This window comes from Piliocolobus tephrosceles, chromosome 4 (assembly GCF_002776525.5).
Source record: "Piliocolobus tephrosceles isolate RC106 chromosome 4, ASM277652v3, whole genome shotgun sequence".
In the NCBI taxonomy this organism is placed as follows: domain Eukaryota; kingdom Metazoa; phylum Chordata; class Mammalia; order Primates; family Cercopithecidae; genus Piliocolobus; species Piliocolobus tephrosceles.
This window is the reverse complement of record NC_045437.1, coordinates 99,570,342-99,594,936: the sequence shown is the minus strand read 5'-3', so window position 1 is coordinate 99,594,936 and position 24,595 is coordinate 99,570,342. Positions and strand designations below refer to the sequence as shown.

General features: G+C 39.5%; 1 protein-coding gene across 2 annotated transcripts in view; it reads right to left on the bottom strand.

Moving 5' to 3' along the window:
- The window catches only part of PAM (peptidylglycine alpha-amidating monooxygenase), a 304,923-nt gene extending 282,106 nt beyond the window's left edge, over positions 1-22,817 (bottom strand). The window contains exon 1 of one of the 2 annotated variants that reach the window (XM_023212219.2): positions 22,779-22,817. The gene's annotated coding sequence lies outside the window, so the exon portion shown is untranslated. The remainder of the gene's footprint in view (positions 1-22,778) is intronic. The other variant, XM_023212220.2, reaches the window with a different exon arrangement.
- Between the last annotated feature and the right edge of the window lie 1,778 nt (positions 22,818-24,595).

Below are 24,595 nucleotides of genomic sequence, written 5' to 3'. Positions count from 1 at the left end.
TCTGAATCCTTAATATGATTTTTGGTAATATTACAATCTCCTTCCAGCAATCTTAATTTTCCCGCTTGTTTACTTGTCAGGTAAACATTAATTGAATGCTCCTTGTCTAAAATACTATATAGAATGCTCTGGGGAATTTTAAAGACAAGACAAACTGTTTGTCTTTGACAATGTTACCATCTAATGGGGAAGACAGAACAAATATAAACATATAAATATAAGTATAGGGCAAAATCAAGGAGCATGCAGAAGTGCAAATGCAAGTCTTACAGGGGAACACAAATCAACTCTTTAAAAAAAGACATGTGGGGACGTGAGAGCAGAAAGGCCACTCTCCGACCTCCTTTTAAATTCTCTATGATGCAGGCTTTCTCCTTTAATTTTTTATTCCATCTATTAGGGGTCCAAGAGGTGCTTACTTGATCTCCAGCAGGCTAACCTCAAGACGGCACAGTGCCATTCAAGTGGTAAGTCACAAGTAACACAATTCTGCCTGCAGAAGATATGACTGCAGGTCTCTCAAGGGCAAACCGAAATTTGGCAGGTGATCTTTCATTTACAGCATCACAGAACAAAAATACATAGAACCATCCCATATTAATCGCTAATCTAGCAAACCAACTTTCTCTCTTTTTATAATCCATAAAAATAGAGAACAATAGCTTAAATGACCTCTGCTTTGTAGGGAAAATTAAAAAGGGCTTAAGCCAATATGCTCTCTATTTCTGGGGAAAAATAAAATACCCCACAGAGGAAAACAGGCCCGGGAATGAATGGTGACATTCCCTGTTCCTCACATATTCAAGTATAAATCACTTATCTCTTAGCTGAAGGGCTGTTTTCTTAACATGAATTTTACCTACAGATTCCTTCTGGGAAGAAAGGGCCTCATTTGGGCTAATTTTTAAATTCTCTAGTAGAATCCCTCTCTTAGACAATTAGGTCATTTTTTTCCAGAAACTCCCACTTAAATACTTGATTTTACTAGAAAGTTTTATTCATTTAACTAATATTTATAGAGCACCTGGTATGTCCCAGGAAACTGTTGTGAAAATCCTAGCCTAAGGAGCTTCAATTCTAGAACAGATAACAGCGCTGGGGGAGTAAATTATATGTTAGATAATAACAAGGTTTATGGGGGAAAAGGAGAGCAGGGCAAAACAATCAAGTAGTAGAAGTGAATGTTTGCAATTTTAAACAGCGTAGTCAAGGTAGAGCTCAATGAGTAACAATAAGATTTGAAGTCTTCAGTTCCTAAAAAAAACCTCTCCTTTCTCTCTAGATTATATCCATTCATAATGTTGCTTCACTTTTCCCATATTTATATTACCCACTTTTAATGCTACGTGGTGATTTTGAAAAAGATCCATTTCATGTAAGATAAAGTCCCGTGTTCAGAAAATTGCCCTACGATACAAATAGCCCTGAATTCCAGTATTAAGTAGTTAAGAGTAAAAATGTGAAATCATAAAACAATTAGAATAAAAACCTTTTCTGCATACTTCCAAAAACAAATCAGAAAATACAAGGAAGCAGCGGGGATGAAGCACAAAATTTAAAAACAAAACCCTCAAAACACCACTAAATATGAAGAAATAACCCTAATAAGAAATGTGTGACATACAAAAGGAAAATGAAATTTTTCTGAGAATTATAAATGCAGTTATAGTTACACAACAATGTGAAATACATATTGTTGGCCAGTATCATAGTACTATGAAAATGGTTCCAGAAATCTTTTACAGAACAATGTGAAGATACTTAATACTACTGAACTGTACATTCTAAAATGGTTAAGAGAGTAATTTTATCTGTTTCTTTACCACAATTTTTTGAAGTTCTAAAAATAGACAAACCTGACAAAAACAACAATGGGGAAAGTATTCCGTATTTAATAAATGGTTCTGGGAAAACTAGCTAGTCACATGCAGAAAACTGAAACTGGATCCCTTCCTCACACCTTATATAAAAATTAACTCAAGATGGATGAAAGACTTAAATGTAAAACCCAAAACTATAAAAACCCTAGAAGAAAATCTAGACAATACCATTCAGAACATAGGCATGGGAAAAGATTTCATGACAAAAACATCAAAAGCAATTGCAACAAAAGCAAAAAATTGACAAATGCAACCTAATTAAACTAAAGAGTTTCTGCAAAGCAAAATAAACTATCTCGAGAGTTAAAAGATAATCTACAGAATGAGAGAAAAGTTTTCCAGTCTATCCACTTGACAAAAGCTTGATATCCAGAATCTACAAGGAACTTAAAGAAATTTACGAAAAAAAAAAAAAAAAAAAAAACACAATCCCATCAAAAAGTGGGCACAAGACATGAACAGACACTTCTCAAAAAGAGATTTATGTGGCCAAAGAAACATATGAAAAAAGCTCAACATCACCAATCATTAGAGAAATGCAAATCAAAACCACAATGAGATACTATATCACGCCAGTCAGAATGGTGATTATTAAAAAGTCAAGAAACAGCAGATGCTGGCAAGGCTTTGGAGAAATAGGAATGCTTTTACACTGTTAGTGGGGATGTAAATTAGTTCAACCACTGTGGAAGACAGTTTGGTAATTCCTCAAGGATCTATAACCAGAAATGCCATTTGTCCCAGCAATCCCATTATTGGATATATATCCAAAGGAATAAAAATCATTCTATTATAAAGATACAAGCACACATATGTTTATTGCAGCACTATTCACAATAGCAAAGACACAGAATCAACCCAAATGCCTATCAATGATAGACTGAATAAAGAAAATGTGGTACATATATACCATGGACTACCATGTAGCCACAAAAAGGAATAAGATCATGTCCTTTGCAGGGACATGGATGGAGCTGGAAGCCATTATCCTCAGCAAATAACACAGGAACAGAAAACCAAACACTACATGTTCTCACTCATAAGTGGGAGCTGAACAATGAGAATGCATGGACACAGGGAGGGGAATAACACACACTGGAGTTTTTCAGGGTGTGGTGGGGAAGGAGAGCATCAGGATAAATAGCTAATGCATATGGGGCTTAATATCTAGGTGATGGGTTGACAGTTGCAGCAAACCACCATGGCACATGTTTACCTATGCAACAAACCTGCATGTCCTGCATATGTATCCCAGAACTTAAAATAAAATTAAATTACATTTAAAAAATGAAGTTCTAAAAATAGACAGAAATTCTTAAAGTAACACAAAATTATTCATATTACACCAAAGTACCCACACTGCAGACCAAAGAATAGTGTCATATTGACAACCTTGCTTTAAATATTTTTTTTCAGGCCATATTCCATTTAACCAAATTATCTAAAGTACAACAAAAGTAGCATTTTAAATCAATGGGGAAGAAATAATTATTCAATTAATGATGTTGAATCAATTTGTAAAATCCATGGAAAAAATACATAGATAATATATCATAACATATACAAAATTAAATTCCAGAATTAAGTAGTTAAGCCTAAAATGTGAAATTACAATATAACTAGAAAAAAACTATAGGTAACTATTATCTGACCACGCAGCAAGAATATTTTTATAAAAATAAAAAGAATAGAGGGAATAAAAGAAATAAAAAAGAGAAGATATTGAATTTATCTTCACTAACTAAAATAATTATCTTTAGTAATTGAATTACACAAAAATTAAAACATTAAGTATGTTAAAAAATAATCCACCATGTATAAAACCAAAAGGCCAATAAGGAGACAAAATGAATTGCAAAATATCTGACATTGGGTTGATAATCTTTATAAATAGTTTGCACGTATCAATATGTAAAGAACAAATAACAGATATGAATACAGAAGTTACAAAAGAATAAAAAAATTAAGATGTTCAATAAGCACATGAAAAACTGTACCATCTCAATAATAATTAAGAAATAGCAATACTTATGTACAGACTTCTTACTCCATATCATACATAGCTTTAACTGTTGCACGTCTGCTTTCTATCTGCTTTCTAATTCCATCCTCCCACAAGTGTTTTAGGTAGAAACTAAATTTTTTGCTATTTTCCAGATGAAAAACCTGACATGGAAAGGTCACATTCCAAGGCAAGGTAGTCTCACTTTGGAGTGGCTCTCTTACTCCCCACACTATACTGCTGCCTAAATAAAAATAAGGGAACACTTACACAGTTTTGGTGGGAGTGTAAATTAGTTCAACCATTGTGAAAAGCAGAAGCAGTATGGCAATTCCTCAATGAGCTAAAAGCAGAACTACCATTTGATCCAGCAATCCAATTACTGGGTATATACTCAGAGGAATATAGATCATTCTATTATAAAGACACATGCACATCAATGTTCACTGCAGCACTATTCACAATAGCAAAGACATGGAATCAACCTAACTGTTCATCAATCAGACTGGATAAAGAAAACGTGGTCAGATACATCATGTAATACTATGCAGCCACAAGAAAAGAATGAGATCATGTCTTTTGTAGGAACATGGGTGGAGCCGGAGGTTTTAACCTTACCAAACTAACGCAGGAACAGAAAACCAAATACCCCATGTTCTCACTTACAAGTGGGGGCTAAATGATAAGAACTATGAACATGAAGAATGAAACAACAGACACTGGGGTCTACTTGAGTGGGGAAGATGGGAGGAGGGAGAGGAAGAGAAACAATAACTATTGTGTACTGGGCTTAATACTGGGTGACAAAAAATCTGTACAACAAACCTCCGTGACATGAGATTACCTATGTAACACACCTTCACATGTACCCCCAATCCTAAAATAAAAATTAATAAAAAGTAAATAAGTTAATTAACTAATGAATTAAAAATAAAAAGGAGAAACCTTTTTACTGTATTAAATGTTGTCTAAGACAAGCCTCCATAACTAGGCCCACAAGCCAAATGCCCTGCTCACTGTTTCTGCACTGCCTGCAAGCTAAGAATGAATGTTTTTTTACATTTTTTAATTGTTGAAAACAAATTTTAAAAAGAGCAACACTTTGTGACACATAAAAGTCATATGAAATTTAATTTCATGTAATCCCAACACTTTTGGAGGCCGAGAAGGGCAGATCACTAGGTCAGGAGATCAAGACCATCCTGGCTAACACGGTGAAACCCTGTCTCTACTAAAAAATACAAAAAACTAGCCGGACATGGTGGCCGGTACCTATAGTCCCAGCTACTTGGGAGGCTGAGGCAGGAGAATGGCGTAAACCCAGGAGGCGGAGCTTGCAGTGAGCTGAGATCCCGCCACTGCACTGCAGCCTGGGCGACAGAGCTAGACTCGGTCTCAAAAAAAAAAAAAAAAAAAGAAATTTAATTTCAATCTCCCTAAATCAAATTTTATGTATTGTTTATTGTTGCTTTTGTGCTATAACAAAAGGGTTGAGTAGTTGCAACAGATATCACACGTGGCCTACAAAGCCTAAAATATTTACCATCTGGCCTTTTACAGAAAAGGTATGCTAACTCCTAATACAGGATATGGCGAACTGTGAACTCTTCTACGTTGTCACTGCACTGTAAATGGCAACCAAATACAATACAAAGCAACAACTATGTATCTTCATACTTGTATACCCAGTAATTTTAGTTTATCACAATAAAATGTAAATTTCATAGGAATTTGTATGCAAAAACATTGTAGCACTGTGAACCCAGGAAGTCTGACTCTAGGCCTCCTAAGCTCAGGGCTCAGTCTAGCATGAGGTCTGCACTTAAATATTGAGCCAATGTCTTGACTCCCAAGGAAGTACAACAGTTTTCCACATTTGTCAAGAAACACCCATTAAAATTGGCATCCCTGAAGTCTTATTACTCTAAACTGCCAACACCTTGATATGATTACTACCAAGGTACATGATATATTTATTTCAAAATACATTGTTTTGATAGGTTGAATCATATGAAACTCCAGATACTCGAAAATTTGTGATATATTAAAATCATGAAATTAAAAGGTAGACACAGTTTGAACATAAAATTTATCCTAAGTATGGATGAACCCAAAATAGAAGTTTACTTTCAGCAAAATATCAACATCTGTCACATACATTAATGTAATTTCTCAAATTGTAACTGTTTTATAGTTTTGTTGGCATTTAATTTGTAAATGTGTTTTATTTTACAGCTGTATAAGTTCTATAAAGTAAGACATTTACTCCAACTTTGAATATATTTAAGTAACACTATGTATGACAAATATAATTAAGTCAAACTGGAAGTAAGGGTGTTTTCCTTTGAAAGGTGCCTGTATAGTTTACTTATTTGAGAACCATGTGCATATCTCTTGAATTGCACAAGCATCCTAGCACATAAGTTTGAGAAAACACAAAATGCAATCCCCTTTTGCTCTATTTCACAAGCTCGGTGTTGGTGGGGAACCACAGAGGGCAAGAATCAGGATGAGGAAGACAGCACAAAACAGGCCATATTCAAACACCCTCACATGCAAAACAAAACAATTACCTTGATGAGCCTCAATTTTCTCCTCTGTAAAATAGGGATGAAGGCTTACACTGCAGGGTTATAGAAAAAATTAGATGTACTGTAGAGAAGGTATACAACATATAATAATAACAATATCCAACATTTATTAAGCAGTTAACCCTTTGCCAGGCATTTTCTATGCAATTTATGTGCATCAATCTCAAAGAATAATTACAACCACCACACTGTAAGAAGTGACACCAATACATCCCTGTTTCAAAACAGATAAAGCTTAAGCACTCAGAGGGTTGTTCAGTAATTTGCCCAAGGTCAAGAGGCAGAGTTAAGACTTGATGCAAACATCTAACGCCAGAAGGAAGCTGGTTTTCTTCTCTACTCTACAAAATGACCTCAACAAATGGGAACAATTATGATTCTGATGTCTACAGTTTACTAGGACAAGAAAACATAAATATTTCTTCTTTTAAACCCAGTCACAGCCCTTCTAGCATACCACAGCCCCTCTGGGGGCAGGTGGGTGGCAGGGGGATCCAAGCTGCTGGGGTGACAAACCATTCCAAAACATTATTTTCAAGTTGGCACTAGACTTCTCTCTATAAAATCTGGGGCACACGGAGCAACTTTATTTTTGAAAGGCTTCAAAATTCTAGCCAACAACAGTATAAACATCCATTTCCTCCTCTCAATAATTTGAAAGGTCACTGCCCCAGTTTCCTTCCTTTGTAATCCTGTAGTTGAAAATGCTAGACTAAGCCACCAGACATGAAGACAAAGTATTTAGGAGAAGGAGCCAGACACATCTTCACCAAGGTTGTTGTACAGATGAAAAACTGCTTAGTAAACACTGCAAAGTTGGTAGCTTGAATACCAGGAGGGCTGTATTTTCAAAACTAAGACTACTTTCTTTCCATCTTCTATGTTTTCCCTGTTTAGAATGCAGCCCTAACAATAAACTTCAATTGCATTCCCCCTTGGCAAATGGGTTTGCTTTCACTTTGAAAAGACAACCAAAATGATTACTATAACAGAACTATAGAATGTTTAGCAATGGAAACCAAAAAGGTTATTAGGTGACATAGTTCCCAACCACCCTTAAACTCCATGCTCTGGAATCAAGTATATATTGTAATGAAAAATAAAGGTTTTAAATTTACAGTTCTGACCTCTCTCAACTTGTCTGAAGAGAATTTAAAATGGCCAGTAGGAGTTTATAACTCCAAAAATGCTTAACCAAAACTGGCTTTTTTTTTTCTCTACACACCTGCAATATTCAAATGGTGCCACTGTACAAAATATTATATACCATGCTGTAACAGCAGGTTTAAAAATAAATATAAACCCCTTCAGGGATCAATACAGCTCTTATCACCTTAAAACAAACAAATGAAAAACTTACAGACACAATTAAAGCTATTTTTCATGGACTACAGAGAGTATTTGGGGGAAATTATTAATTATTATTAAAACACAGTTTCAAACTCATTACATGATGGCAACATTACCCTGATACCACAACCAGACAAAGATACATTAAAAAAAGAAAACTATAGGCCAGTATCCCTGATGAACATTGATACAAAAATCCTCAACAAAACAATAGCAAATTGAATGCAATTAACACATTATAAAGATCATTCATCATGACCAAGTGGGATTTATTCCAGGGATGCACAGAAGGTTTAACATACACAAATCAATCAATGTAATATATCATCTCAACAGAATGAAGGACAGAAACCATATGATCATCACAATTGATGCTGGAAAAGCATATGATAAAATTCAAAGTATTTTCATGATAAAAACTCACAGAAAACTGGGTCTAGAAGGAACACACTTCAATATAATAAAAGCCATATGTGACAGACCCACAGCTAGCATCTTACTGGATGGGAAAAAACTGAAAGCCTTTCCTCTAAGATCTTTATGACAAGGATGCCCACTGTCACTATTGTTATTCAACATAATACTAGAAGTCCTAAGTAGAACAGTCAGACAAGAGGCAGAAATAAAGGGCATCCAAACTGAAAAGAAAGAAGTCAAATTATCCTTGTTTGCAGATGATATGACCTTGTATTTGGAAAAACCTAAAGACTCCACTCAAAAAGTAATAGAACTAATAAACAAAATCAGTAAAGTTGCAGAACACAAATCAACATACAAAAGACCAACATATAAAAATCAGTAGCATTTCTATATACCAACAGCCAAACAATCTGAAGAAGAAATTTTAAAAAATCCTATTAACAAAAGTCACAAATAAAATTCACTACCTATGAATTAATCAAAGATGTGAAAGATCTCTATAACGAAGACTATAAAACATTGATGAAAGAAATTGAAGAGGACACACACATACACAAAAAGGAAAGATATCCTATGGTCATGGATTGGAAGAATCAGCATCGGTAAAATGTCCATACCACCCAAAGCAATCTACAGATTCAATACAATCCCTATCAAAATACCAGTGAAATTCTCCATAGAAGTGGGAAAAAAAATCCTGAGATTTATATGTATTCACAAAAGACCCAGAATAGCCAAAGCTATCCTGAGCAAAAAGAACAAAACCAGAGGAATCACATTAACTGACTTCAAATTATACCACACAGCTATAGTAACCAAAGCAGCATGGTACTAGCATAAACACAGACACATAGACAGATGGAACAGAACAGACAACCCAAAAACTAATTCAAACATCTAAATGAACTCATTTTCAACAAAGTTGCTCAGAACAAACATTGGGGAAAGGACAGTCTCTTCAATAAATGGTGCTGGGAAAACTGGATACGCATATGGAGAAGAATGAAACTAGACCCATATCTCTTACCATACACAAAAATCAAATCAAAATGGATTAAAGACATACATTTAAGACCTCAAACTACAAAACTTCTACAAGAAAACATTGGGAAAACTCTCCAGGATATTGGTATGGGCAAAGATTTCTTGAGTAATACCCCATAAGCACAGGCCACCAAAGCAAGAATGGACAAATAGGACCACATCAAGTCAAAAAGCTTCTGCACAGCAAAGAAAACAATGAACAAAGTGAAGAGACAATCCACAGAATAAGAGATAACATTCGCACACTATCCATCTGACAAAGGATTAGTAACCAGAATACATAAGAAGCTCCAACAACTCTACTGGAAAAAAAAATCTGATAATCCAGTTAAAAAAATGGGCAAAAGATCTGAATAGACATTTCTCAAAAGAAGACATACAAATGGCAAATAAGTATATGAAAAGGCACTCAACATCATTTATCATCAGATAAATGCAAATAAAAATTACAATGTCATCTCACCCCAGTTAAAATGGCTTTTTTTACAAAAGACATGCAGTAACAAATGCTGGTGAGGATGTAGAACAAAGGGAACCTTTGAACACTGTTGGTGGGAATGTAAATAAGTTCAACCACTATGGAGAACAGTTTGGAGGTTCCTCAGAAAACTAAAAATAGAGCTACCATAAGATTCAGTAATTTCCTTTCTTCGGGATATATATGTCTCACTGCTAGGTATAGACCCAAAAGAAATGAAATCAGCATATTGAAGAGATATCTGCACTTTGTTTACCACAGCACGGTTCACAATAGCCAAGATTTGGAAACAACCTAAGTATCCATCAACAGATCAATGGACAGAGAAAATGTGGTACATATACAGAATGGAGTACTATTTAGCCATAAAAGAGAATGAGATTCTGTCATTTGCAACAACATGAATGTAACTGGAGGTCATTATGTTCAGTGTAATAAGCCAGGCACAGAAAGACAAACTTTGCATGTTCTCACTTACTTGTGGGAACTAAAAATAAAAACAATTGAACGCATGGAGATAGTAGAATGATGGTTACCAGAGACTGGGAAGGGAAGTGGAGAGGTTGGAGGGGGAGTGAGGATGGTTAATGGGCATAAAAAATGGAAAGAATAAGTAAGATCTAGTATGTGATAGCACAACAGGGTGACTATAGTCAATGAGAATATAATTATACATTTTAAAATAACTAAAAATGTATAATTAGGTTGTAACACAAAAAAAGTGTGTGAAGTAATGGATACCCATTTTACTCTGATGTGATTACTACATATTGTATGCCTGTATCAAAATATCTAATATGCCCCATAAATATATACACCTACTAGGTACCCACAAAAATTAAAAATTAAAACAATTTAGAAAAAAAAATTTAAAAGACATGGTTAGGTATGAATATGAATCAGAGTGGATAATATTAATGGTAGTAACAGTAGTTAACACCATGATAGTAATTAGAGAACTAGCAGTAGTTTGTCATTGTCATCACAGTAGTGGACTGAGTGCTTGCTGTGTGCTGGTCTCCATTCTAAGTGCATTACATGGATGAGCTTATTAATCCCCACATGACAAGCCTGCCAGAGTGACACAGGCCCCCAAGCCAGAGTCAGTGGATTCAAATCCTGGTCCCAGCACTTAGAACCTATATGACCTTGGACAAACTACTTTAACCTCTGTGAGCCTCATTTTCCAACATTTACATGAGAGGACACCAAGAGGAAATTTATTTCTACAACAGCAATGAAATCTAATATGTCTTTTTCCTTAATTTTTTCCTACAAAAAACAATAAGCAGAAATAAACAATCTATGGCTGTTTTTCCTTTAGTGAAAATCTTGATGCAGCAATAATAATGAAGCAATTTAATGAAAGTACAGCAAGTTAAAATTAACAGGAATTGTTGCGTTCTAAAATAAGTTTATGTGAATGTTCAGAATTTCACATGCAACTTTTATCAAGTTTTTCATTTATTTTTCCTTATATCAGGTGTCCCCAGTCCCCTGGCCACAAACTGATACTGGTCTTGGTCTGTTGGGAACAGGGTTGCACAGCAAAGAGGTGAGCAGTGGGTAAGCAAGCCAAACTTCATCTGTATTTACAGCCACTCCCCATCGCTCACATTATCACCTGAGCTCCACCTCCTGTCCGATCAGCTGGGGCATTAGAGTGTCATAGAAGCAGGAACCCTAACATCAACCGCATGTGAGAGGCATCTAGGTTGCAAGCTCCTTATCAGAATCTAATGCCTGATGATCTGTCACTGTTTCCCATCACCCCCAGATGGGACAGTCAAGCCGCGGGAAAGCAAGCTTGGGTTCCCACTAATTCTATATTATGGTGAGTTGTATAATTATTTCATTATATATTACAACGGAATAATAATAGCAATAAAGTGCACAATAAATGTAATGCACATGAATCATCCCAAAACCATTCTCCATCACAGTCCATGGAAAAACTGTCTTCCATGAAACCAGTCCTAGTGCCAAAAAGGTTAGGGGCTGCTGCCTTGTATCATATGGGAAACTAGCTCCACACCTAATTTACCATTTTAGTAACACAGAACGAATTCATCACATTTGTAGTTACCCTTTCTTGTATGTGTACTGTATCATGCCAATATGCTGTGTCCCCATAAAAACAAAAGATGTTCAAGTCTTAACTTTCAGTACCTGTGAATGTGACGATTTGGAAATAGGGTCTTTGCAGATGATCTAGTTAAGATGAGGTCATTGGGGTAGACCATAATCCAATATTACTGTGTCCTTATAAAAAGGGGAAACTTGGACACAGAGACAGACACACAAAGAGGAAGACAGGAAAGATGATGTGGAGACACAAGGAACAATGTATAGGCCAACGAACATCTGAGACTATCAGAACATGAGAGAGGGAATGGGACAGGTTCTCTCTCACAGCCTTCTGAAACAACCAACCCTGCCAATATACTGATGTTGGACTTCTAGCCTTAGAACTCTGATACAATACATTTCTGGGGTTTAAGCCACCTGGTTTGTGGTACTTCGTTACAGCAGCCCCACAAAACTAATATGCAGGTTGTAGATGAAGTTGGCCCAAGCTTGCATACTGTGACTGGAAGCTTAAGAATCCTCAGAGTTCCAGCAGCACACACATATATGACTCTACACTGTGTGAAATGGTGTGAAGAACCTGCAACTTAGATGAGGATATGGACTACACCCACCTAAAATACTAAAAATAATGTACATTTGCTTAAAATACTTTGTGCATGTTGTACTTCACTTTTTCTTCACGACTACACTGAATGAAAGAAGGGAGCCTTGGTATCTTCATCTTATTGACAAGGAACCTGAACGTTGACTGTTTGGGCCAATGTTACATATATACATGGCAGAGCAAGTACTGGTACCAAATCTTTTCTAGAAAAAATGAATGCAATCATGAATATTTTAACTTGGAACAATGGTGGCACTTTAAAAGTAGTTCTTCTTCAAGTAACTCAAGGAAGGACAAAAATAACGTCACATAGACTGAGTAGGCCGAGGGGTTCTGTGATCCAGGTAAGCTGGAATAAATCAGAAGAAACAGGTAGAAAAAGTAACTCTTGAAGGAAGTGATGGAAATAGGCCAACAGAAAGAAAAGAGGCTTCATGATGAATAAAAACAATGCCAAAAAAGAAAAGAATAAATTATGTGGAAAGCCTAAACAAATGTTAAAGGGAAGGCTTCAACTGAATAAGAAGTACAGAAAGAGTTGTAACAGCATGTGGGGTTGAAGTAAGATTGGGGATTTTTAGCTGGGCTGATGAAGGGGTTGTCATAGACAGGATAGACAAACAGTTACCACTGACAGTTTTTGAGCAGGGTTTGCTGTGGTAAAGGAAGCTGTTCTAGTAGCTGTGTTAAAATCAGTTTAGTGGCAGAGCAACCTGGGATTGTAGTCGATATAGTAAGGGACTTTGAAAAACTGATTAGGACTGAAAATAATGACCCCATATAGATGCTTTAAGTTTTAGCTACCAGCAAGACATTATTGACACTTTTCTTCCCTCACCTTCCGTATTTCTGGACATACTGGTCATCTTGGTATTCCTTGGTGGTGGAGGTGTAGAGGCAGAGTTCCTTTGTTCCAGCCTCAATATCTTATACCTGTTACCTCTGCTTAGTAGAGAATCTTTGCAGTTTGCTCTCCGACTTCATCTGTGTTTTTGCTCAAATGCTACCTCTTCAAGAGGTTTTGTTGACCATCCTATGTAAGAGGACCCTCTGCTATCATTCTCCATTCCCTTATTTGCCTAATTTTTCTTTACAGGACTTATTAGTACCTGCTTATATATATATATATGTATTTATTATATATATGTTTTTATTATATATATTACACTTAATGATTGTCTGTCACTCTCATTAATAATTAAGCTCCATGAGTCCAAAGACATTTTATATACTGTTCAGAGTTTTATTTCTGGAGCCTGGCACAGAGATTAGCATAAAGTAGGGAGTCACTAAATATTTGTTGAACAAATAAAAGAAAATCCCAACTTATTCCTGAGTTCAATTAATGGTATTCCCCCCAAAACACTTTCGATCCATCTTCACTGCCACTTCCCAGTATCCATCACCAGAGTGGTACACACAGTCATGTCAAATTAAAATCATTCAAGAGCTATCCAACTTCTCCCCACTGACACACACACCCTAATCCAACTCACAACCCCACAGATAATCTCACCAAAACACAAATCACATCAAGTCCCCAGCTCCTACCTAAAACACTCTCCATTGTTCTTATGAGGAAAACCAAATCCTTCACGTGGCCAGCAAGACCCTGTGTGGACTGGCCCCAGCCAAGAGGTCCAGCCTCACAGTAGCTCTTCTCTCCCCTTGACCCTCCTCAGTTACTTGATTTCATTCTGTTCCCTTCTGTAAAGGGCCTCTGCACAAATGGCAGTTCTCTCTGCTTTCTGGAACACTTTTCTTCCGACTCTATCTCACATTCTCCTACTCACACTTCAGATATCAATCAAGTGTCACTTCCTCAGGTTCCTATTATATAAGCCCACAAAATTGTACTGTTCTATTCAGAGCATTTACCTCTGCTTGTAATTATACATAATTATTTGTTATTGTTGTCATGTGTATATTTTATTAGTGATTGCCTTCCTCCTATACTCTTCATTCCATGATAATGCAGACCAGGAATTTTTGGCTCATTATTGGATTTCTGGGATCAAGAATAGTGCTAGGTACATGGCTGACACTGAACGAATATTTGTTGAATAAGTGAAACCCAAGAGCTAGAGGTCACTGTCAAATACACAGATAAAAAATTTTTCCACTAATACTGAGGTAAAGCTGAAGGCAACGATATTAGTGAAAATCTGTAATAGGACTTAGAGCTATTATTAAAACAGAAGGAAAACGGAGGAACCCAGGACAATGCAAACTGTAACAGTGCTAACTATCTACTGGATAATAATGGGACCAAGAGAGTCTGTTTAATTAGGGAACTAGACAAGAACTAGTTCAAACAATTTACTGACACCAGGTAGTTATGACTTAGGTAGTGACAGTAACTAGGTGAAAGGTTACATTTACATATCCTATTAACAGCTCCTTGACTCATCATCAGTCTGCTCTGGAAACATTTATCTGTGCAGAGAAACCATTAAAACTTTCATTGGCATTTTCTATTACAAAAATTCTGCAAAAAGTCCTTAGTTCCCTGGAAAATGTTTCAAAGACATTTCACTGTGGTCGATTAGGCATACAGTAATAGCTAAGTGAGGCAGGGGCCACAGAGGAAATGGCATATAATAAAAGAACCACTTTGCTCCTGATTAAAGTTACTCATGTGCAGCTTGAGAAAATGTACCCACTAGAAAGCTCTGAGCACTACAGGGTATCACGGGTTAAAGGACAAGGCCTAATTTTTTTTTAAGCCTCATTGTTAGTGCTTTATTCTGAAAACACGAGAACCAATATAATTCTAAATTCTCCCCAGGGAAAGAAGGAGTTTATTAGTTTACTTTTATTTCCTTATTTCAGACTTCTTTTAAAATAAGAGGTAGCATTGATGAGCATGAAAAAAAATCTAATATTGCTTCCATTCATTGAAACCCATCAGTGACTCATGCAATAGACAGCAAGTCTCCTGGTTTTGTTTCTGAAGAGGGCACACCAACAGTTTCAACAGCATACTCCAGTTTTACTGGAAACAGTTTTCAAAAGATGACTTACCACACCCTGCCTGAGAAAGGACAGCATGAAACTGGGGAAAATTCTGATCTTCAGAAATACAACAGATAACGAGTATTTCCAATTTCATGCTGTTTATATGAAGAGAATGGAGGCACAAGGCAAGACTAGCCTGAAGCACAGGTAAGAACTGTGGCAAATAAAAGAGAAAGGAAAAACGAAAGCACACTGAACAAGTGACTTTACCAGATTTAGAGGGGCTGAGGAAGGGGGATTTGGGGGAGACAACCAGCCTTTTCTACACCTACAGAAATAAGATTTCAAAATTCACAATTAAAAGAAAAAGACATTTAACAGAGTAATGGTTTTAAACTAAATGGAGAAAAATCTCACTAGTTAACAAATGCCTGCTTTATGCAAGGGACTCTACCTTTACACAAAACCTAATAGCACATGACTTCGACTCTCCCAGAATTTACTGAATTTGAAAGGAATGTCTATGAAAATAAGGCTTTGTTGATGGAATTATGTAAATAACAGGTATACATATAACCTAAAAAAGTTTTCTTTCAACACTATAGAAGCCTCCAATTACATGCAACAATTATCATGTTATTCAAAATTAATATCTTCATAAAAGTTCCCTTCAAAAGAGTTCTAAAAGGTGGCAACCCTGACAGGTTCTGGGTGCTATGTATATAAGTGCTTAAAAATAATAAATTCAATCTTTAAAATATTCTAAACTTCAGACTTTTAAAAGCTTGAATTAATCTTTATATAAGTAAAATTTTACTGCACTACAAATGAGTACTATTTTAAAACAAACTTACTTTGGCATACATAAGTGAAATTCTCAATATATGAAATTTATGATAAGGCATTTTCAGCCACGGAAAAAGCAGGTAGTAGTATGATTCTTCCATAAGGGCCTCAGACTTTACTTTTATTTATTTCTACCACTGTTTTTGTTTTGCTTATGTTGTACATGCAGCAGCGAACTGTACACTCAATGCAGGTAAAAACTGTCCTTTGTTACTGCAACTGTTGGCTGGACTTATCATTCTTTGTGCATTTGCTTCCCAGTACTTGTGGTCCACACTCTCCACAAAATGAGCTTCTCCTATCTGAGAGGGAAGCAGATCTGCTGCTTTGATTGTTTCTTGGCATTTCCCCCTAATTCTGCGGTGTCATTTAAAGTTGTATTTTAAAGTACTATGTTTTCTATTTTTTGAGTCCAGGTCCCTCCTTTCTTGAAGCTATCCTCTTAAACTCCTGAACAAGAGCCATCTGGAAATCTCGTTCCTGTCCTCCATCCTTTCTGTGAGTACATGCCAGCATAGCTGGGTTGCAGTAGGCACTGCCTAGGTGCTGCTGGACTGGCTATGCTCCAGACCCTCACTGTGTTTTTGTTTGTTTGTTTGTTTTGTTTTCTTTTTATTATACTTTAAGTTCTAGGGTGCATGTGCACAACGTGCAGGTTTGTTACATATGTATGCTTGTGCCATGTTGGTGTGCTGCACCCATCAACTCTCACTGTTAATATGCAACTCTTGTCCTTTTGTGTTAAGCATGGTTAGCAGACGAAGCTCAAGACAGTGTTCAGAAGTTCAAGCTCCTTTGGGCACAGATCCTAATCTCACAGTCACACACGATTTGAGTAATGCCGTTTATATGTAGAACTTCTGCTGCCACATGTTCCTAGTCTGCCCAGTCTCCAAATTGACAGTGTAGATACTTTTCCACTTCTTTTCCCCAAGAGGCCTGAACTAAGTACTGTATAGGTTATCCAAACAGAAATATTTTCTTTGTATTAAAGGGACTCCTATGAATCTAACATGAAGCCAAACATCATTTTTATGCTGTCAAAATCAACAACTTCTATTGTCTCTACTCACTTACCAACACAAACAAAATTTGTAGCTTTAAACCAGCAATGTCCAATAAAACTTTCTGCAACAGTGGAAATTTTCTGTATCTTCTCTGCCCAGGACCGTAGCAACTAGCCTCATTATGGGCTATTAAGCATTTGAAATGTGGCTAGTGCAATGGAGGAATGGGTTTTTAAAATTTTATTCCATTTTTAATTAATTTATACTTAAATTTAAACAGACAATATGGCTAGATTGCTCTCAATAATTAAGGGTCTGAGATTTTTACCCTACTTGCAGGCTAATGAAATTAATGTGCCACAGTTTCGTGACGATGCTGGAAGAAAACAGCAAATTCAAGGGTCAGAAACAAAGGACTATACTACTCACAAAAATATCAGTAGCAGTAGTATCAGCATAGTTGTGCCAATCTCCTGAAACTCAGTTCCCCCCATGTGATGGGAAGCAGATACTCAATGCATTGTCAGAGGGGAACCCTGAGCTTAGGGTTCTTGAATATTTTAAACAGGACAGTAAAACCTACCTGCCCTTTGCTTCGGAGGGAAAGAATACCTCTATCTTCGACAGTAAAACCTACCTGCCCTTTGCTTCGGAGGGAAAGAATACTTCTATCTTCCAAAACTATCTACTATACAAATATCTTTGAGAAGAGAGTCTGGGATGAAAGCAGTAAGTGCCTTTGCTCATGAGACATGCAAAAGTCTGAGTGACTAATGGAGAATTGAATCCCAACATGGCGGTATCATACATATCTCTGAAATCCACTCATCTCCCTCCTGCTTGAATACCTTGCTTTTAGCCACACTTCTTCCTATGACCATGGTAAGCTTCCAAATGGTTATCCTTCTTCCACCACTGCCTCCTCCCACTCATTCTCTATACAGTAGCTAGACTGCATCTTGTAACACAAATCTCATCTTGTTTCAGTCTTCAATGTCACCCACTGTCCTTCGGATTAGGCCACCCCTCCTTAGCAAGTTCCACAAAGCCAGCACTTCCCTTGCTTGTCCGTTTAAGGTTTTTGCCTTTAGCCACATTAAACTCCTCTCATGTTCTTACATGTAGAGGTCATAAAGTGGTAGCCTTAGGTTGAATTCCAACTACATATTTGTCTGGTTTGGCCCATAGAACAGTTTTTAAAACATTTGGGCTATTTCATATTTGGGAGATTTCATATTTATAAAATATGAATTTTAAGCTCCTCTTTAGAAATCAAGGCATCTGGCAACACTTGGCCTGCATCCCAACCTGACAATACTTGGCTGAAACTGAGTATCTACTTTTCCCTTTAGACAGTCTGGATTCTCCAGATTGCCACGCATCTCCCTCCTGCTCTTAACCTATGTATTGTTTTACATTTTCTGCCTGACTTCCATTCTAAGGCATCATGCTCCCTTTGGTCTCTTTCAATCTTCCCACTTTTTCAGCTGCTAACTACCACTCATGCTTCAGGTCTTCGTGTATTCGTGCTGCTAGGAAGTTTTCCTTCACCATCACCAACCCTATTAGGATGAGATGATGCACTGTGTGACATTCACCTATCCAGGACCCTGTCATCCGATCATATCTTCTGAGGTTCTCTGCACTACCCTTATCATGGCATGAATCACATGGCATTATAATTATTTTAAATTTTGTTTCTAAATGTATAAGTCTCTGTTTATACATCTGCATCCCTCTCTACACCTTCAAGTCATAAGAAAGTGACTACAACTGTCTTGTATACTATTGTATGTCAGTGCCTAGGACAAAGCCAAACATAGAGTGTGGGTTGAATAAACACTTGTTGCATAAATGAATGAAACAAGTTAGCTGAGGAAAGTCCACTTCAAAATATTGGGGAAGAGTGTATTTACATTTTTATATATGTATTTATGTTTAAAATGTGGACCACTGAAATTCCATTCCTTCCCCCTCTCCCCCTACCCTGGAGAAACTAAAATAACTACTTGAGTCGTAGAGCAATAGCTATATACTGGCAATGTGCTAAGAACCACATGTGGATTAGTTCATTTAATGCTGACAACAGTCCTTTCAGGTTAGTACTTCATTACTCCCATTTTGGAGAGTTAAACCATTCAACCCTGGATAAGATGAAGGCCTTATTCTCCACAACACTACTGTAAATTGTAGGGATGCATGATGACTTAAATTTCTGCCAGGAGACCTGAGAGCACATGACACCAACAGCAACTTCATTCACAGCCCGTCTTTTGAGCTACTTGTATGGTTTTAATAATTAGCTTTCACATTCAAATGGTAAAGAAAGTTCTTATACACACAAGAAGCTTTCATGGCTATTATACCAAATGACACAGCTTCCAGGGCAGTAACAAGAATCTTTAATCTCATTTCACAAATAGAAAAACAAAGGTATGGAGCAATAAGGCCAAGTGTAAAGTTAACGTTATGTCCCTCAGGCTGCCCCTCAGCCTGCCATGCCTTAATGTGAGAGTCCAAAGCCCTCAAAGCGCGGTATGTAAAGCCTAATAAATTCTGCACATAGCAGATAAATAAATTCTTCCTAGGAGGAAGAAAGAATCAGAGATGTCACTGAGTCACAAAAAGTACAACCTAGGCAGAAAGTCAAGATCCCTGGTCAATCTTTTCCAGGTGGAATTCTTGCTCATTCTTTGCCCCAAAACACACACACACACACAAAGTTTTAAAAACAAGCTAAATTCTAAGAGTTTGTTGTTGTTGTTGTTGTTTGAGACAGGGTGTCTGTCTGTGGCCCAAGTTGGAGTGTGGTGGCATGATCACAGCTCACCGCAGCCTCATCCTCCCAGGTTCAAGAGATCCTCCCTCTTCAGCCTCTTGAGTAGCTGGGACTACTGGCATGCACTACCACACCTGGCTTTTTTTTTCTTTTAATATTTTTTGTAGAGAGAAGGTCTCACTATGTTGCTGGTTCAAACTCCTGAACTCAAGCAATACTCCCGCCTCAGCCTCTCAAAGTGTTGGGATTACAGGCATGAGTCATCACACTTAGTCTCACCAAGTCTTGTAACTTTTAAAGTCAAATTTCCAGAGACACTTCAGGACCCACCAGGCCTTTAAGCGTTCAAGTTCCAGCTTGTTAAAAATATTACATTAAATATCTGTCTATTTTTCTAGGCATTATAATTTCCTTCTTGAAGGAGTTGAGAAAAAAACTATATGTGGGCACCACAATTTTATTGACGTGTTAAATGAAGTTAGAATTAAAATGTCTATAGCTTTTAACATTTGATTAGCACATCATACATGTGTAGAATGCTTTCCTAAGCTTTCATTCTAAAAACACAGAATTCATTTTATTTCCAAGTGCACCTTGATGAAGTAGAAGCACATGGCATTTTATTTTCGAAAGCAATGTCTTAGCAAACTTGTTATTTCTTCCAATCTATTGTGTAAACTCACCAAATGATTATTTATTTATGCATTTATTTATTATTTTTTGTGTTTTTATTTTTTGAGACAGAGTCTCACTCTGTCACCAGGGCTGGAGTGCGTGGACTGATTTCAGCTCACTGAAACCTCCACCTCCCAAGTTCAAGCGATTCTCCCGCCTCAGCCTCCCAAGTAGCTGGGATTACAGGCGCCCGCCACTATGCCCAGGTAATTTTTTGTATTTTTAGTAGAGATGGGATTTCACCATGTCGGCCAGGCTGGTCTCGAACTTCTGACCTTGTGATTTGCCCGCCTCGGCCTCCCAAAGTGCTGTGATTACAGGCATGAACCACTGCACCCGGCCAAATGATGATCTTAAAGGGCCTTTGATAATGGATTCTTGACCTCATTCTACTTGCCATGTATAGTCATTAGAAGACTGTTCATATAAAAATATGAAATAAAACTATATAGTCTTTAAGTTACACTGGAAGGCCCTTTCGGACAAGGAACATACTCTATATCTTTACATCTTTAAAGCATGTAGCAGAGTGCATAGCACAGTGAAAATGCCTATCAAGTCAGGAATGCAGGAACGACAGGGCTTACCATTTAATATCAATTCTAAAACTGATTATTTATTTTTGAGATAGGGTCTCGCTGTGTCACCCAGGCTGGAGTGCAGTGGTATAAACACAGTTCACTGCAGCCCTGACTTCCTGTAAAGCTGATTTTTTTTTTTTTTTTAGGCCATTTACTTGCTTCATAAAGTAAGCATAGAATGGCAAGAACTATGTTTTTTGTGCCTGTGATTATAAACTGAAAATTTACAAACAATATGTCACATGTTATTTGAGCTAAATGTCTGATTTTACCAAAATGAAGGCATCCTTCCTGGATTATTAGAATTAGCAGTAAATCTAAGTTTGCACCTAGAATAGAAAAGAGATTGTAAAGAATGTAAAACACCTGAAGCAAACAAAGTCCAATAAGATCTTCCTTCTATTTAAATTTCTATGACAGCAAACGCACAGGATGTAAGGTCCATAGCTTGGTACACAGGGATTGGTGGGGACGAGACGATTTCAACTCTGAACCCTGGTAACCAGCTCCAGGAACACACGCCTTTCAGCCCCGCAAAGCTACTGGCCAAATCTCCCAGAGAGATAATCACATCTCAGCCAAAGGACACGAACTCAGACGATCAGAACACAGGACCTGCCATCAGGCAGCTGCACGAGACAAGAGACCGTGCTCAAAATCACGTAATACCCTAAGTCATCCCAAGGGAGCCCCACAACTACCCTCAGCTGCGGGCAGAGCTGACGCATATTTTGCAGATGACAACACAGAGGTTCCGATGGGGCGGGTCCCAAGGCCACACAGCTGAGAAGGTGACTGAACCTAGACTTAACTAGTATCCCAAGTGGTGGATACTTCCCATTCTGCCTGGGTGATCGCGCTTCGCCCTCGTATTACACTCCGAGGCTGGTTAAACGGCAGGAAGAGAGCAAAGCTGGGCCAGGACAGGAAAGAAAGAGGGGAGGGAATTTCCACTGCTTCCCGGCACTCGGCCCCACTCCACACCCCAGGTTGCTACTCCGCGGCGGCCTCTACTTCCCCAAACTAGACTCAAGGGTGGGCAGAGGACCAAGGAGGCTTTCTAGGCGTCACGGAGAGTTTTCCAAGTTGGGGGCAGAAAAGGCGAATGAACAAATCGTACCCCCTAGGGTGAGGGCACAAGGAGAAGTGCGGAGGTGAGAAGGACAGGAGGGAGGGGGACCCCTCACAAACTGACCAGGGACTTAATAATGATGGTGAAGTGTGGTGAGAGAGGTTGGGGAAATGCGAGAATGGCTCAGTCCCCCAAAATCCTCCCTGGCCACAGCGCTGAATCCCCGCCCCATCCCCCCACCCCCGACCCGGGCAGCTTGAGAGAAAAAGCAACAACCTCCTGGGGCACCAGCAATTGGTGGCAGCAGGATCCCGAGCCTGGGCCCCCTTTCGCACCCCCACCCTCACCCTTGCTCTGCCCGCCTCGCAGTGGCGGCGGCGGCGGCAGCAGCGACACCAACCTGCGCGGCCACGGGCTCTGTCCGGGACGGAAGCCGGAGCCTGCGGGCGGCGGAGCGGCGGGCGGAGTTAGTTGGAGGCTCCGGCTCCCTGGGCGGGGACAGGCTGAGCACGCGGCGGCAGCGGCTGTGGCGGGGGCTCCCGCCCTTCGGCGCTCGCGAGGCCCAGCCGGGTCTGCCGCTCGCCCTCGACTCCCGGGGCAGCTCTCAGTCCCTCCCCAGGGGCGACTCCCGGGCCGGCCCCGCGCTCGCCTCCTCCACGCCGGCTGCCTCTGCTCTGCCCTGCCTCTTTGGGCGGAGGGGCCGCGGGGCTTGGGAACTGGAGCCCCGGCGAGTCCCCAGCGACTGCGCGCAGCTTCCCGGGGTTTCCCTGCGGGGGTCGCGTGTGCTGGGTGTCAGAACTCACGTGCGGGCCAGAGGTAGCCAAGAGCTGTAACTCTTGCCCAAGTGTTTCGGGGAGGGGAGTGAAGACCCGGCCTGAAAGTCTCTGAGTCTCGTGTCCCTAGAAGCAGCACTGCGAGGTGGCCACGACAGCTGCCCGGAGACAGGCAGAGGAAAATGTCCGACTCTCCCTCCGCCCAGCCTCGGGCCAGGAGAACGTTTCCCGAGAGAAGGAAGGACCCGTTGACCCCCAGCCCTTGCTCCAGCCTGGATAACTGGCTGAGTGCATGGAACTGGAAGGCACGGCAGAGCACCGGGGCTGAACGCATGGGAAATGTGCGATTTCTATTCACACCACCCCCTTGCCCGGCCCGTGGATTCAGGCCACCTGGCTCAGGTCTGCGCAGTTCTTCCCAATTCGCACCTCCGACCGGAGGAGGGAGGTGGGTATTCCTTTCTTAGCCTGGCTTCCCGCCTCCATCTGTATCCCTTTCTGCGAAACCTTTTTAACCTGCAGAGTGCCCAGCGCGCACACACCGATCACTTCGCCCCTAAACTGCGGACAGGGAACTCTGGAGCTACCCACATCCCCAGCCTCACGCCAAAGCAGGAGAAAGCAGGGAGCCGCGCGTGGGGTGGTGGGGGCGGGGCTGGAGAGTTCCAATAGGAAGCTTTTATACCCAAAAGGCATGATGATGTGTAGTACTGACCCCATACACAAATTGATATGCGTTTAATTGAGGGCAGGTATTTGCCAGGGTCTCTCTCCATCTGCAGGTAACCGCCTGAGTGCGTTCACTGTGCCTCTTCCATCCCCAGCGCCAGCCCAGCGGCCTCTCTTTCTCCCAGAGTCCCATCCTCCTCTCCCTCACGCTCTCCCATCCCAGCTCCCTGCAGCGCGGGTCCCGAGCTGCTCCAGATCCCCGGCACCCAGCTCTGGTCTTTCCAGACAACTCCTCCTCTTCAGAACCCGGTGTAGTAGCGGGGAGGTTGGGAGAAGGGACACTGAGGAAGATAAAGAAGGAGAAGCCAGTGAACTGGGAAGAAGGTAGGAAAGTGCGAACCGAAGGGGTACGTGGGAGAGGAGCTGTGGGAAACGAGGCAAAGCCTTCAGGCTCTAGGTGGATTCCCAGAAAGAAAATCAGTTTCTTCATAGGGAAACCACCGATGCTCGCTGTAGACCGATTGGAAAATCCTAACAGAATTCCTAGAGAGCAGTGGCGAGACTGGTCAGGGCCTAGAGCATGTGTCCACGAACTCCATCCACTTCCCAACCCAAATTCCAAGGCAGGCGGATGACCCTCATTCTGGAAACTGATTCTGACAAGGTGCGAGAAGACACGGAGCTGAGTCTGTTTACGGATCCCCGGGCTGTTCTTCATCTTTAGACATCTCCTAAGTCACTTTATGTCTTCCTGCTGGTCTGGGTTACTAAGGAA